Raw genomic sequence first — 16,009 nt, forward strand, 5'->3', positions numbered from 1 at the left:
TCATCTGAGCTTATACATCTCATTTTTGAGTGAAAAAAAGCATTATTTGTGAATAATTTTGTCAATGTACTCAAAAAAGGCCTATGATCAATCAGCTCCAAAAATATATACAGATATAACTTTTTTTTTTTTTTTGACTGTGATTATCACAAATGTAACAAGGTAGGGGAAAATACAAGTATAAAAATTACCAAAAAATATTTGGCAAGTGGTTATACCCTGTGTGAGCACAATTAATATTCAATTTCAGTCCAACTAGCATTTTCGGTAAAAAACTAAATGACTGGACATGAGGGTTAAATTAAAATGAAAACTCCCATTATGTTGAAATAATGTTTTGACATGACTATAATATTTGCATATTGTATTGTAATTGGTCTTTTTGCATGTAACTTGCATTTTTAAGCACATTTATAAAATACAGATATGCAATGTCTTTCTCATGCGCAGCCAAAAGAAAGCAAGATTCATCATAACAACATTTCATTGCATTATCTAGTCATTTGAATCAGTAAAATCAATTATGCAACAAATTAGTCAATATTACCACTTATACTGTGCGTCTGGATTAAATTAACTTTTATATATGCATGCATAAATGAGTTTCAATATGTGTCAGCCTGAGGATGAGGAAATACGCTTTGTAAAGCTGCTCTGGAGTGATATATATATGGTAAAAAGCACTATACAAACACAAAACTGAATCATTCAAGCAGAACCAAAGCTTAAAAGTTATATAAAAACAATTCCTTCTGCTGCAGTGCCACTATTCATTACCAGAAATGCACTTGAAGTTACTATCTAGGGCTTTTTCCATGCACACAAATTGTATGGATTCCTAACACATATTCCCAAACGCCGACAGGCATCTTTTCCCATCAGCCCCTGTATTTAATGGGAGCAGCCAATTAATGTTGTCAGCCGATGGAGAAGGATTGTGCTCCTGCCCCCTCCGGGGTTAATCATTTCTCAAGTACCCCTGATAGTACTGCTCTTTAAACTCTCTTCTCCCTCTCTTCCTCACATTCTTCCTCTTTCGTGGCCGATCTTTGCCCGTGGCACTGTGAGATCCCGGTATCTCCGTTACCTTTGAAGGTCAGAGCATGTGAACCGCTAGACACACGGGAAGCTCCCTAATCGCAGAGGACTGATACGCTTTTGTATTTTTTAGACAGCAAAAGCTCTGCTAGAGGAAACCAATGGCCTAAATGCAACTGAGTTTTTCCCTTCCTTCCACAGGTTTAGGTTATAAATAATAGTGGCTAAATATGCAAAATTGCATAAATTGAGGATGTAGTTTAGTCAAAAACATTATAATATAATATAATATAATATAATATAATATAATATAATATAATATAATATAATATAATATAATATAATATAATATAATAAATATAAATGCATTTATTTTTACATATTCTCTAAAAAAAATTTAAACTAAAACCATGAAACTTTCCTTTTTGGTTACTTGAAATAAAATAAACTTTGACTGAAATAACATGAAATATTTCATATTGAGTGTTAAATTGATCAATGCGCTACAGCATTCCCGCAGATCAAATTTAATGAATCAACTGTGACAATCCAAGACATAATACCTGGTGAAACAGTCGGAGTGGAGTGCGAAGTGATTTACTTGATCGCATTTATTATTTACTTAATTATGCATTCATCACCCGCTGAGGTCAGAATCTCTCAGCTGCTGTTTACTAAAATCAAAGTCCACTTTTATTCATAAACACAAGATTTTTAGCAAGAGAAGTCCACCATCATGACCCATCCCATCTGCTGGATGCATATTGCATACAAGGATTTCTTAAAACGGCTATATAGTCAATCCCAGCCACGTACAGTTAGGACTTTTGAGACCCTAAAGCTCATGCAAAAACACAATGACCAGCGATTGGTCGCTTTACATGTCAAGTGGGCGGTTCTTATCCAGAAAAAGCAATCAATGTGACCGTAATTCTGTTAACATCGAGTTGCAATCAGAAAACTAGATTAATAATAAGCACTACTGTTTGACCTTGGTATTCCTAATGAACGCAAGCACAGTCTCCACTTTTCTTATGACAGGTGCCCTGTAATTATCCATAATTAAGAGACTGCTGCAGAGAGAAATTAGCCAAACATTTTCACAGTTATCTAGCAGTGTCATTCACCTTTACATGTACACGCTAACACACAGGTCCAGCACGCGCTTTCATAGGCACACAACAAAGAGTGCAGAAACACGGCTCTTCTGCCATCTTCCCACACAAACACATGCTACGCTTCCTCATGCTGTTAGCATGCGTCACTGCGCTCAAACACACACACACGCATGATAAAAATCTGTGAGAGTCTTATTAATATCTACACTGACTTCACTGTCAAAAAAGGACAGTGTCTTTGTTGTAACTGTCTGCGCAGTGAGCCATCTGTTGAAAAACTAAAACTCGACGTACTGTGAGCAGGTATGACACGTCAAGTTTACCTCAACAAGTCTACAATGGATCCTCTGATGAAATAATGGAATTATTCTACAATAAAATTTTGGAACTAAAAACCAGTACGGTCACACAAAGTGATTTTATCGATCTATGTACTTATCAATCTTTAATTCTATCTATATAAAATACAGTAAAAATAAAGGGAAATAAATAAATAAAAATTATTATTGTTTATTATTGTTTATGTAATCATTATTACATATTGAACAATTAATTTAATAATAATAATAATAATAATGCATTTATTATTATTACTTTTATTATTATTCAATGATAATGAGTAAATAAACATTTGCAAATTACAAAATTTATTTTGCTTGTCATAGTAATGGCAGGTTAGGTTTTTGTCTAATAATTTTTATTGTTTTTAAAAGAAGTCTCTTATGCTTACTAAGGCTGCATTTATTTGAGCAAAAATGCAGTAAAACAGCAATACTGTGAAATATTATTATAATTTAAAATCTCTCTCTTTGCATATTTTTTTTAATCTAATTTTTGCTTTGATGCAAAGCTGAGTCATGAACCATAACACTTTTTTCAGGGTTTTCTTGATGTTCAAAAGAACAGCATTTATTTAAAATTTAAATTATGAAATCGTCTTTACTGTGACTTTTGATCAATTTAAAACATCCATGCTGAATAAAAGTATTAATTTCTTATAAAATAAAATGATCGCAACTTTTTGAATGACAGTGTACTATATTATACACAAAAAATACCACAAGTCAACACAACTACAACATCTTAGAACAGCCACTGTGAGCAGATACTGCACATCAACAGGTCAACCAAACAACCTGCAGAATATAAAAACAACCTGCAGACATATTCAGTCTGTAAATGCAACACAGAAGAAAATACACAAAGAATTACAATCATCAAATAATAAGAATGAATTCCTGGAGATGCACAAGAGACACCCATTCTTCTGTGCAGAAGACGCAGCAATTGTTTTATTAGGCGAGCGGCACAAGAAGTTTGCCCAAAATTGCTATTGTCAGAAGATTTCATGGTTGCAGAAGCAAAGGCATCATTTGAGGAGTTGCGGGGCGGGTAAGAGCCACTTTTCTTGCTCTCAGAAAATGAATTTCAAGCATTAGTGCCTCCAGTTTTGCGGCTCTCGCCTTTCCGACCTCCCAAAAACACTTCAAATGAGTCGCGTCTGCCGGGGTGCAGAGGTCCAGACGGACCGAGACGCCGCTGTGATTCTGGGATACACAAACACACACATCTGCACTCGACCAGCTAGTGAACAACCTCACTGGTAGAGATCTTAGTTAACCCGGCTTGACTCTGAAACCAGCACCTGCGCAGCAAGAAACACGACCTGAAAAAAATGGATAAATCAAAACTAAATTGGCTAAGCATATGATCTCCCCCCCTCTGGTTTGCTTAGCGGATGAAGGTGGCCTCGTCTGAGGAGAACGGGCTACTTTGACAGACCGATGGTTATGACAACCGACCCACACACTTCTTTCATACTCCATTTGGTTTGATTTCCATCACTTCACCAGCCACCGAAGGTAGGAGGAATCACACGCCCACTCACATCTTTGGTTCAACTTTAATCATGGAGGCTATCATCAAAGCAGAGCAGATGTTATGCTGGATGAGATCATTAAATTAAGGTTATGGCACTTGTGATTATGATTACATTTATGATGATCTCAGAACAATAAAGCATGATCTCATTTGCGACTTGCAGTTTCATCCGCTCTCAAAATGCCAAATGACTGTTAGTTCTGTATGTAGAGGTCAAAACAAACCTCCAAAGAAAAATCTAAAATATGTTTTGGTAAATAATAATTCTGAAATAAAAAATTGAAATGATGATGTTACAATTATGAGATTACAAGGAAAAATTTCATAATTATGCCATCGTTTTGAGTCATCGTTTCAATTTTTCAAATTTTTATGATTTTGACTATTTAATAACAATTTTGACTTATCTTACATCTATAACTTACTATTTCAACTTTGTATGTCATAATTGTGACCTAGCACCTCATAATTTCGACTTTTTAACCTCATAATTAAACCCTAATATCTCATAATTTTGATTTGGAGTCTGATAATTTACATTTTTCTCTCAACATCATGAACTAGGATCTCCTAATTTTGACTTTTAATGAGATAGTATCTTAATTTCTAACGACTTCAATGTCTCATCATTTTGACTTTTATCTCATATTTGACAGTATCCCAATTTCAATTTTTTAATGCATGATTATGTCCTAGTGTCTCATAATTATGACTTTTTATAATAATTATGATTCAGTATCTCAATATCAACTTTTTACCTTAAAATTATGACTTACTACCTTATTTAATTATGACTCAATGTTACGAGACTGGATTTGCCAGGATACCAGACTCTGCAATCTCCATATGAACTCAAATGTGTTTAATCAAATTACCAGTAGAGAACAAGAAAATATAATTATCCTTTGTTTCTCCTCTTTAAATATGTCTCATTGAAGATTTCAGAAAAAAATCTCAACAATATCTCAATCTGTGCTCAGCTTGCCAAGATGCTGAAAGTACGCAAAAGTCAGACATCTCAAATTACTCCAAGAACAAGTCTAAACTATGTTACAGTCAACAATGGACTCATATGTGTCTATTTAAATTTCTCAGAAAGAGTTTAACGGAGGAAAACTTGGCAAAACAGATCCTTAAATGAAAGCAAACCAAGTCTCCTGAGCTCTGAAAGAGCATAAGTGACATTTCCCTGCGGATACAGTGTGGTTACAGCACATTTCATTCACACACTTTCACACTTTCATACAGACATCCATTGAAAGACTTCCTTCAGTGCTTCATTTCATTCTCTCTCACACTCCCTTCCTCTTATCACAAAATTCTTCATCAATGTACAGTCACAAGCGTGATGTGTTAAAACAGAACAGATGAGATGTCACATCTGCACTGACACACAAGCACAGGAATATTTCACTCAATTTAACACCTGAAACATTTACTGCTCATTTGATTCCAGCTGATTCATTCTTAATATTTATATTTCTGTGTCGGCCATATGCCTTTATCCACAGTGATTTACAACACATTCAAAATATACATTTTACCACTTTATGCGTTTCCTGTAAATCAAAGCAGCTGCTGCAGAAACAGGCAAAAATATTCCTTGCACTTTTAAATGAATGAGTTCAAAGGTTTCAGCCACAGGAGTAAAGTCACATGATCACATCCTAGTTTATCACTTCCATATTTATCGTAAACGTGCGCCAGCTGAGCTAAACACTTTGCCAATTAACCAGTCATAAGAACCAGGGCGATGGAATCTATGAGAGAGAAGTCAAGTTTTGCACCTGTTATGCAAAAATGAATCTTTTGTAACACTCTGGCCACCCGCTGGATGGAGAGGAAGCAAATCACCTTTTTGTTACATTTAATAGCTCCCTTGCATCCTGGGATTGCGGCAATGGATTGTGACATTAGGCTGAGGTACCAAGGGGCGTGTCGCAACATGAAAATGTCTTCGGCAATTCACTCAGATGAGTGTTAATTGGAAGTAACCTATAAAACAGTTCAGTCTGTTGCGATGAAATGAGCATGTGCTGCCTTCCTGTCTCTGTACCAAGTACATTAAAAGTTTGACACTGCTTTAACATGATATTTTGCTTTTCTACCTCAACCTGAAATCACCCGAGTCACCAGGGTGCCATTGCACAGAGTCCATGTTCACCTGAGACAGACTAGGTCTTTATATCTTCACAATAAATTCTCATTAAAAACTACAAAAACAGTTAACTGGTATAGTGCAAGTTTGTTGTGTTTTTAAACTTCTTTGATAGACAATATTAAAGTCCTTCAGGAGCAAGTCAGTTCACTTGGTGACCATCTTAGCCATGGAGAGTTTAATTTCTAGCCATGCAAGTACAGCTTAAATATGAAATAAAAATCAAATAGAAGTGTGAAAAGAAGAATAATTCTTATTGGAGGAAGCCAGTTCATTCTACTGCAATCCTAATATATCATCTCTTCTTAAAAAATAAAAGACCAAAATCTCCAAAACTATTAGTCAAGCTATAACATATTTCAAATCGATAAAATCTGACAACAAATTTTCATCTTTAGCTCAAAATCAGGCTGGAAAATTAATGGTGATGCTTGGCCAATAAGGTAATTGGTGGGGCATCTGGCGCCTTGCAAGTCTTCCTGGGAAGTTCTTCTTTATGAGTTTGCAAGGTGTGATGTGAATTTTAGTGATTTGCATTGGAAGAAAATGGACGTGACAATTTTGTGATATTGCTCCTATTCACTTATTGACAAGCTTTTTAATGCTAATGGAACAAAATGAAGCGCAAAGTACATTAGATTCCTGTGCTCTGCCATAGAGAAAGATGGGAAATGCAGTTTGGTAGTGCAAGCCTGTCACCTACTGTAAATCATAAACCAGCTAAATTAGTACTTTCTGAAGTTCTTCTTCCAGGAAAACATTTATAGATGGCAATTTTCCATCAACAGTAGATGAAATGCATTCAGACTAACTGTAGAGTCAGTCACAATTACAGAGTTATGACCAACACTAGTTAGCTTACATCATAATTCTTAAACTGAAACACAACTAACTTAGAAAGAAAATCCCTAAAAATATGATCATTTTCACATGACTTGAAGGCATCATTCTTTTTCAACAACTGCCATTTTGAGCATCAGGATTTCTCCAATTTATTTTCCTACTTAAAGTCCTTAAACTGTTTCTGATTACACAAAAAAAAACTTTATCCAACTATATCCATCCTGTAGACAGCTTTTTTTTTAAATGTATATCAGCCTCTCAAAGCCATGTCATAGCTACTCAGAAACACCTGCTGAGGAAAACACCGGCAGTCAGGGGCGTAAGTTTCATCTAACAGTAGGGGGGGACAATAAACAAAATTTCTCAAGAGCAATTTTTGAAGGGGACACAAATAATACAGCCAAAATTGTACTTTTAAGGATAGATATGTGTACACAGCATGCACATACATAGCATGGACTGTGTTTAAATATGAGTTCGGTTCATATGGTTCATATATGGGTATAATTATAATTATTATTTTGCGTCCTCCATAGTATTTTAGGTTTCGTCTGAAACCGAGTACTTCTCTTTAGATATTCAACCGCATATAAGCCCACTGATCTGCCACTTAACATCATATTGAGCAAATCCCAACACATAGGTAGGTCTACAATATTAGCCAAATATCAGTTCACACACAGGCTTATTGCCATGTTAGTTGTAGTGGGTGACAAGCTATGGCATTAAACTTGTTAACCTTTTAATCGCTCACAGAAAAAATATCGGATATCATAATTTTTTTTGTCATGACTAATTTATTAATGATCCAGCATCATCTATAAAGAGAAAGAATCATTTCACCCGATGTTTAGAGAATAAAATAGCCTTGACAGCCTAAGTTACTTACACATAATTGTTACCGAGGAACTCGTCTCTCCCACCGGAGTGACCGGACTCGTGTGTGTTTATCGGTAAAAGAGGAAAGCAGGCCGTGGACCAAACCACTGTGAGGAAAGGGAGGGGGGAATCAAAACATTTCTGAACTTAAAACGTTTTTTTTTTGCGTTTATTTTGTTTTACTACTCACACAGTTATTTTAAGTACATGTCCATTATATTATTTTCATTACACAGAGTTGCTTGTAATGATATTTTTAGGGGGGACAACCCTCAGATAGGGGGGGTCTTGTCCCCCCCGTCCCCCTCCGGGATTTACGCCTATGCCGGCAGTGTGAAATGCATTTTCAATAATAATGGAATATTCAACAAGAAAAAATAAATAAATGTAGGACAGGACTTGATTTTATCCACTGGGAACTGATTGGATGGTGAAAAGTGTCAGGTGGTTAAAAAATAGGAGGGAATGATAACATCAGCTAATAAGGAAAGTCAGAAGAGTTTGGAGAAATGTAGCATTCCATCACTTGCTCACCAATGGATCCTCTGCAGTGAATGGGTGCCGTCAGAATGAGAGTTAAAACAGCTGATAAAAACATTTCAATAATCAACAAGTAATCAACACCACTCCAGTCCATCAATTAATGTCTTGTGTAAGAAACAAACCCATCATCAAGATGTTTTTAACTTTAAACCATCGCTTCTGGCCAAAATGTGAATCCATAATCCATAATAATGATTTCAACTATGAAAAATCCAGAAGTGACAGTTTAAAGTTAAATCATCTTGATGGATTTAGTTGGATGTAGTTTTTCGCTTTTCAAGATGTTAATTGATGGACTGGAGTGGTGTGGATTACGGTGATGTTTTTATCAGCTGTTTGGACTCTCATTCTGACGGCACCCATTCACTGCAGAGAATCCATTGGTGAGCAAGTAATGTAATGCTACATTTCTCGAATCTGTTCTGATGAAGAAACAAACTCATCTAAATCATCTAGATTGCCTGAGGATGAGTACATTTCAAGCCAATTTTCATTTTGGGTGAACTATTCCTTTAAGGAAAACTCTGCAGTGTTCAAGTGCAAATATGTTTTCTATGTGTTGTAAACTGGTTAAATTGTTTTTCTGGGTTTTTTTATTGCACACCTCAATACACAACTACTGCCAATCAAACCACTTTTTATTTTGATGCCTACATGCAGGTTTTGATGTGGTCAGGTGAACTTTAAATGCACGCTCTTTTTTTTCTGCGTGTTGCACGCGCTCCTGCAGAGATAACATTAGAAGAGATGCAAGGTTAATTGCCTCGCTCTAGGGCGCCAAACAACTCCATGGCCACATATGTCAGGCATCTAAAGATGAGATTTAATGCACAACACCTACACTGCAAAAATGCATGCATCGCCAAAATCTCCATCACAATATTTCATTATTGCATAAAGGCACGCAGCTGCAAGCTCACGGACAATGGAAAGAGAGACAGTTACGGGTGTGGGCGCCAAGCAGGTATTTATCTTTCCGCTGCGACTGCAGATTTTGATTAGCAGGTGCTCTGACAGAGGAGTGCGTGAGTCTTGGGTGCACTTGGGCAAACAGCAGATGGGTAATTTCAGGTTTTATACATAGGAAAAAAAAGCTGTCACCTCCGCTACACGGAAGCCGGTTGGGGGCTCATCCGCCACCCACTTGCTCCTTCCCACACATGCTCGAGAAAAATCGCACATGCTCGCGCTGAGACGTCTCCCCTGGGAGGCGGAGGAGATCTTATCTGTTCCCCAGTCGCAAGATTAATACTTTCTTCTAATAGTTCACTTATCTGGTCACAAACAAGAGCGAATCATTAGTAACTCCGTGTGAAGTGCAGGCTGGAGAGGGATCCTGGGGGGCACAATTAGTCCTGCACGCTGAGAGCACCCTGCCACGGGAACCCTGCTTGATGTGAGGGCCGTCGGATGGCATGTTACGAGAGAGAGTCAGGCAGCAGGGGAACAGAGGCAGATGGCCGGCAAACTCGAGTCTTTAAACTCATACCGAAGGCCTGCCATAGTCTGCATGCTAAATGGAGGGACTTGATCAATTTTTTATAAGCGGTACAAAAGATATCAAATGTATTTCACACTTCTAGAAGTTGCAGTCCAAGAACAGTAGTTTAATTTTCACTAGCTATAATGCATTTTCACACATGCAGCTGAAGTTCTTTTATAAATGAAAATTGTGTTATCAACCTTCAAACCTGACTCTTTCATTTGTGGATCACAAAAGGAGATGTTTGCTTGACTTGATGCACTATATGTCATGTCTTTAGTTTAAACTCATATTGAATGCCTGCCATAGTCTGAATGTTAAACGGATATTAAGCAATACTAATGATTATTAATTTCACACTATTAAACATTTTAGAAGCTGCAGTCCAAGAACAGTAGTTTTATTTTCACTACATTGCATTTTCACACAGTTGTAGTTCTTTTGTAAATGAAAATTGTGTTATCGCCCTTCAAACCTGACTCTTTCTTCTATAGATCACAAAAGGAGATGTTTTGCAAAATGCTCACCCCACACTTTACCGTACAGTTCAAACAAATGAGGAACAGATGCTGTTATAGGTGCTAAGCACCATAAAAGATGTCTGCGCGACTTTTGCATTATATTTCAAGTTTTTAAACTCATACTGATGGTGAATTTCACACTATTAGAAGTTGCAGTCCAAGAGCAGTAGTTTAATTTTCACTAAAATGCATTTACACAACTGTAGTGTAAAGAGTAAGTCCATTATGAAAATTCTGCTATCATTTACTCACCTTCCAAATGTGCTTTACTTTCATCTGTGAAACACAAAAGGAGATGTTTTGCAAAATGTTCATGCTGCACTTTTCCATAAAATTAAAGCAAATGGGAAATGGTTGCTGTTGAGCACTAAAAAACAACAAAGCAGCACCTAAAAAGCTCTGTAAACGAAGTCTGCTTGACTTATGCAGTTTATTTTACGTCTTTTGAAATCATGATCGCTTTGTGAGAGGAACAGATTAGTTGTTATTAGCTGAAGAAACCCTCAATTATCATTGGTTTTTGTGCATCTTTGTTTGTATGTTTTGAAGTGAATGCGAAGTGTGAGCGGAGAAGATTAAAGCATAAAATTAAAAAAAATAATAATTTTTAAAGTGTTAAAAATTACAAAAAATATGTAAAATAAATATTTGACTGAAATAAATCTCTCAAATGTTATTTGCACACACTGAAAAACTGACGTCTCAAGATGCATCACACCAGGTTTGATGCCAAACATCATTGGTTTTTATGCATCTTTCAATTCTTTCTGAATGTTGTGAATTAAATTGAGCTTGACAGCCCTCTCATTTACTTTTCTAATGCATGGAAATGAGCAGCTTCGCTACATTTTTTCCCAATATTTTGTGTTGCATGGGTAGAAACGTCAGGCAGGTTTGGAGCAACATGAGGGTGAGTAAATGACAGAATTTACATTTTTACAGACTCAAACTAATATGCTAGAGGATGCTGTAAATGAGCGAGCATGGCGCCCACAAGTGAATCAGAAAAAGAAGCCTCCTGTGATACATGAGCACAATGTGGGTCATTTAGTGAACTACAAACTCGACAAACCTTGACATGGCACAGCGCAGGAAAGCATGTCAGTGGGTTAAATGGGAGAAACATTAAAAAACATTAAAAGAAAAATGCTCTCCGCTCTCTCACTTGTGTACAGCGCGAGAGCGGTGAGGGGAGGAAATTTACGGTGTGAGTACAGGAGAATGGGGCGCAGGCGGCAGTGCGCCGTCACGACGTGTCATTACAGAAATGGAAATGGGATTTATAGAGCTGCAGCGGCGCACCGTGACTTCTGCCGAACGGCCGTAGTTCCTGGGGGCATTACTCACAGCATGCCTCCCACCAGGACCTCAATACACACCCAATTACTATGTGCTTAAAACTATTACTATGCACTCAGAATAATGCCCCTGTCCATTACCCTCACCATAGTCAACAGAGGAGCATGCTGGGAAAACAATCTCCCTTTCTGATGCACCTATTCAACAGGGTTGCAGTCGAGAGCGCCGCAGTCAACGGCATGACAAGATCAAGACTCATCCAGACGAACAACAAGAGATATAGGTCAGAAAAAAAGGTCATTCGCATATAAAGCATTACAAAAAAAAAAATAATAATTAAATTAAGGATAATCCAATTGGCTGTGCAAGACATTTTAACTCATGTTTTTAAATCTTGTCTAGTTGAATCTTATATTAAAATAGTTGAATTTTGATTAATTGAAGTAATGGAAAAACACATGCTGCTATGATTTATTGATAAATATAGTCTTTCAGGTACAGTAGCAACTTTTATTGCATCAAAAAGTATCTGATGGCCTAATGGTTCATTATCATTTGCTGCATTCAAAGAAAGCATTTTATGTAAAGTTTTTTTTTTTTGCTTTTTATATCCATTTTAAGGCAACAAAACTGTGCATGAATTCATATCTTCCACAGAGCTATAGTTGAATTTGCAGCTATTAGTGCAAAAAACATGAAATTATTAAATGAAAAAATATATTTAAAGAATCTGACAAATATAAATAGGATCAAATAAAAATACAAAAACATAATTGAAGAAATTCAAAAGAAAAACATCTGAAAGAAATCCAAAAGAAATGTGAAAAATCCACTATATATATAGTACCAATTCGTAGCAAGAGAATGATAGTATGTGTAAAAGACACCAACGCTGACATTTGATGTTTTATACTGAAACAACCTCAGTCTAGTTATTTTCAGTATGTGAAGCTTATGCCGTGAATGGAATCAAGTGGGATTTCAAGTTTATCACACTGAAGGCAAAGCATTTTATGCTGATAACTGATATAAGAGCAACCATCGTGGCAGGCAGCCAACCGCCAGCCAATGCACGCTGTTTACAACAGCACTAACAAGAGATTGACTGAAGCGAGAGATGGAGATAGAGTAGTAGAGGCTGCTTAGTCTGTGTGCATGCAGACAAAACACTAAACGGTTTAATACTGTCACGCTGCAGTTCTCACTCTGTCTGGAACTGACAAATCGTTCAGTAGTGTGTAACCCATGAGGAAAGGTCATCAGAAACTCTCTGTCAGTCTGAGGTAACTACTGTTGTTCTATCAATCTTTCCATCGGCATAAATTTTGCCTTGACAGTCTCCTTAGTTAAAAATTACAGTTATAAATTCAAATCGAACTCAAATTTCAAATTCAAACTGGAAATCCATTTGCTATGGATCCTGTTTCTGCCACGGAATGAAAAAAATTAATAAAAAATAAAAAGGTAATTGCAATCTTACAATTCTGAAAAAAAACTCAATTTCAGAAAGACAACTCAGAATTCAGACTTTTTTTCATGCATATGTGACTTTACATCTTGCCATTCTGAGTTAATATCTCACAAATTGGACATATCTTATAATTAAAAGTTTATATTGCATAGTTCTGAGTTCAAAATTCTGTGCATATATCTCATAATTCAGAGTTGATATCTCACAATTCTGAGTATATATATCTCACTATTCTAAGTTTGAGAATTTCTCAAAATTTAGTCTTTTTATATATAATTTTTTATACAAATCTCAGAATTATGAGATATAAACTCGGCATTATGAAATATAAATTCAGAATTGCAAGATATAAACTCAGAACTCTAGAGTTTACATTTCACAATTTTATATCTCAAATGCATGTATTTAGTTTATATCTCAAATATTCAGAGATTACATTACGCATTTCTGAGTTTATATCTCATAATTCCACGTTTATATCTCATAAATCAGAGTTTATATCTCATACTTTGGAGTTGATATCTCACAATTCTGAATTTGCATCTCAATTCAGACTTTTTATATATACATTTTTTATACGCATCTCAGCATTATGAGCTATAAATTCAGGATTGCAAGATAAACACAGAAGTCTGAATCTTGTAATTCTGACTTTTTCTCACAATTCTTACATCGAACAATTCAGAGTTTATAAAAGTCTGATTTGCAAGATGTAAACTTAGAATTGCTTTTTATAGTTTTTTTTTTTTTTTAAATCCTGTGGCGGAAATAAGCTTTCATAGTTTGCCACCTAAATTCAAAATCAGTTCAAATTCAGGAACTCATCTGAAATGTTATGGGCATTCTCAATACAGCTGTGAATGACGAACAAGCACATGATCAATTTCGATTTATTGTTTTAATTAGACTTGTTCCTTAAAGAGAAACAGTGTTTTCATGCACCATTGACAGCAGTGAGCAACATTCAAACACATGTCCCCTAGAGGCCTGTGAAATGTCAATAGGTCAGGTCATCTCATTCACAAGCTATATGGCATTTTCTAACAGCCTCTGACTATTTTTATGCACTCATCAATGGTTTCTGCATCAGTGTTAATGGACTTTCTCCACCAGTGCTCCTGTCCGCTATCTTAAGGGCTGTTCTGCTCAAAATGACCCCCGCCAGACTCAGGCCTGACCTTCAGAGCCTATATACGGGACAGAGGACATCATGAACACTCAGGTCCCTTTGCTGGTAAAACTTTTTATTTCCGTCTGTGTCCCTGTGTCGATTTTACATTTTATTACCGACCTGCCTCGTCAAAAAGACTGATGAATGGACGTAACTGTCCGTGTCTATGCGACCCCCAGCGGGCCAATGTGCAACAGAGAGCGATTTTATATGATTCGATATACGATATCACCATAATTTGTGTTCAACTCATACAGCTTTCTAAATTTGCAGAAGGAGTTACAGCTTGATTTTATACATTAGAGTGCAGATAATTAAAAATATATAGCCAATATGAAATCAAAATTTTAAAAAGCACAACATTTATAAAATTCGGACATTTTCTCATTAATTTAATGCATCCTTAATTTCTTTTTAAAAATCTTATGATTACACAGTAATACTATAGGATTATTTTTAAATTAAGGATGCATTAAATTAATGATCTTTTGATTAATTCAAATAAATGCTGTTCTCTTGAACTTTCTATTGATCAAAGAATCCTGAAAATATATACATCACAATTTTCACAAAAATATGAAGCAACAACTGTTGATAATCAACACTGATAATAATCAGAATTGTTTCTTGAGCAGCAAATCAGCATATTAGAATGATTTCTGAAGGATCGTGTGACACTGAAGACTGAAGTAATGATGCTGAAAATTCAGCTTTGCATCACAGGAATAAATTACATTTTACAATATATTCACACAGAATATAGTTATTTTACATTTTAAAAATATTTCACTATATTGCTGTTGTTACTGTATTTTTCTTCAAATAAATGTAACATTAGTGAACATAAGTCTTCTTTCAAAAAAAACATTATTACTATCTTAACGTGAAAAAGATTCAATTTTTAACTGTTGTTTACTTATGTTTTTAATGTTTCATAAAAAATTAAAAACTCACTCCACCTCTGAAACACATTTTCAGCAGATGATATTGCTTAAATGCTTTTGTTGGTTCAAAATGTAAATTCCCTATCGATAAACTCAAACCTTGCCCTACATTCTTTCTTGGTACATAATACCACATTTTATTCAGAAATATGACACACTACAGAAGCAATGTGTTTCATGACCATTTTTGCATATAAAACATTCATTCTCTTGCAGCTTTCTTCACAATTCCCACTCTAAAAGATGGCCAGGGATTTCTAACCTTCCCTTTCTTGGAAGCTCTTCTAAATTCTCTTGAAGAAGATCCAACCCACAGTGAATTATCGTGCGTATTTCTGGTCTGAGCTCACGTCCCTGCTGACAGGAAGTTGCAACATCCTTAAAGAGAGATTACCAAAGCCTTTTTTCCAGCGCTCTTCAAAGACGCCATCTTTGAAGACAAAAGGAAATCTGTGCTTGGGCCATTTTTCACACAAGACATTCCCACGTATTCTGCTCCAAGCATGTTCAGAATTCAAATGAATAATGTTCAGAAAGTGCATTTGTGAAATCCTGTCATGTGAACTTCTATACTGACCGTATTAGCGACTTTGATGGGATTGTATATTATGCCTGGTAAGGAGCTGCTGGTCATCATACCGAATTAATAAGGTCAATTAA

The 16,009-nt window shown here is 35.9% G+C and overlaps 1 protein-coding gene across 3 annotated transcripts in view; it reads right to left on the reverse strand.

The window, feature by feature from the left end:
* Positions 1-16,009, reverse strand: part of grm8a (glutamate receptor, metabotropic 8a) — a 207,299-nt gene that overhangs the window by 170,830 nt on the left and 20,460 nt on the right. The window contains exon 1 of one of the 3 annotated variants that reach the window (XM_058773696.1): positions 7,928-7,976. The exons of the other annotated variants lie outside the window; for them this stretch is intronic. The gene's annotated coding sequence lies outside the window, so the exon portion shown is untranslated. Of the gene's footprint in view, positions 1-7,927; positions 7,977-16,009 lie in introns of those variants that run through there. 3 annotated transcript variants of the gene reach the window in all.

This window comes from Onychostoma macrolepis, chromosome 04 (genome assembly GCF_012432095.1).
Source record: "Onychostoma macrolepis isolate SWU-2019 chromosome 04, ASM1243209v1, whole genome shotgun sequence".
NCBI lineage: Eukaryota > Metazoa > Chordata > Actinopteri > Cypriniformes > Cyprinidae > Onychostoma > Onychostoma macrolepis.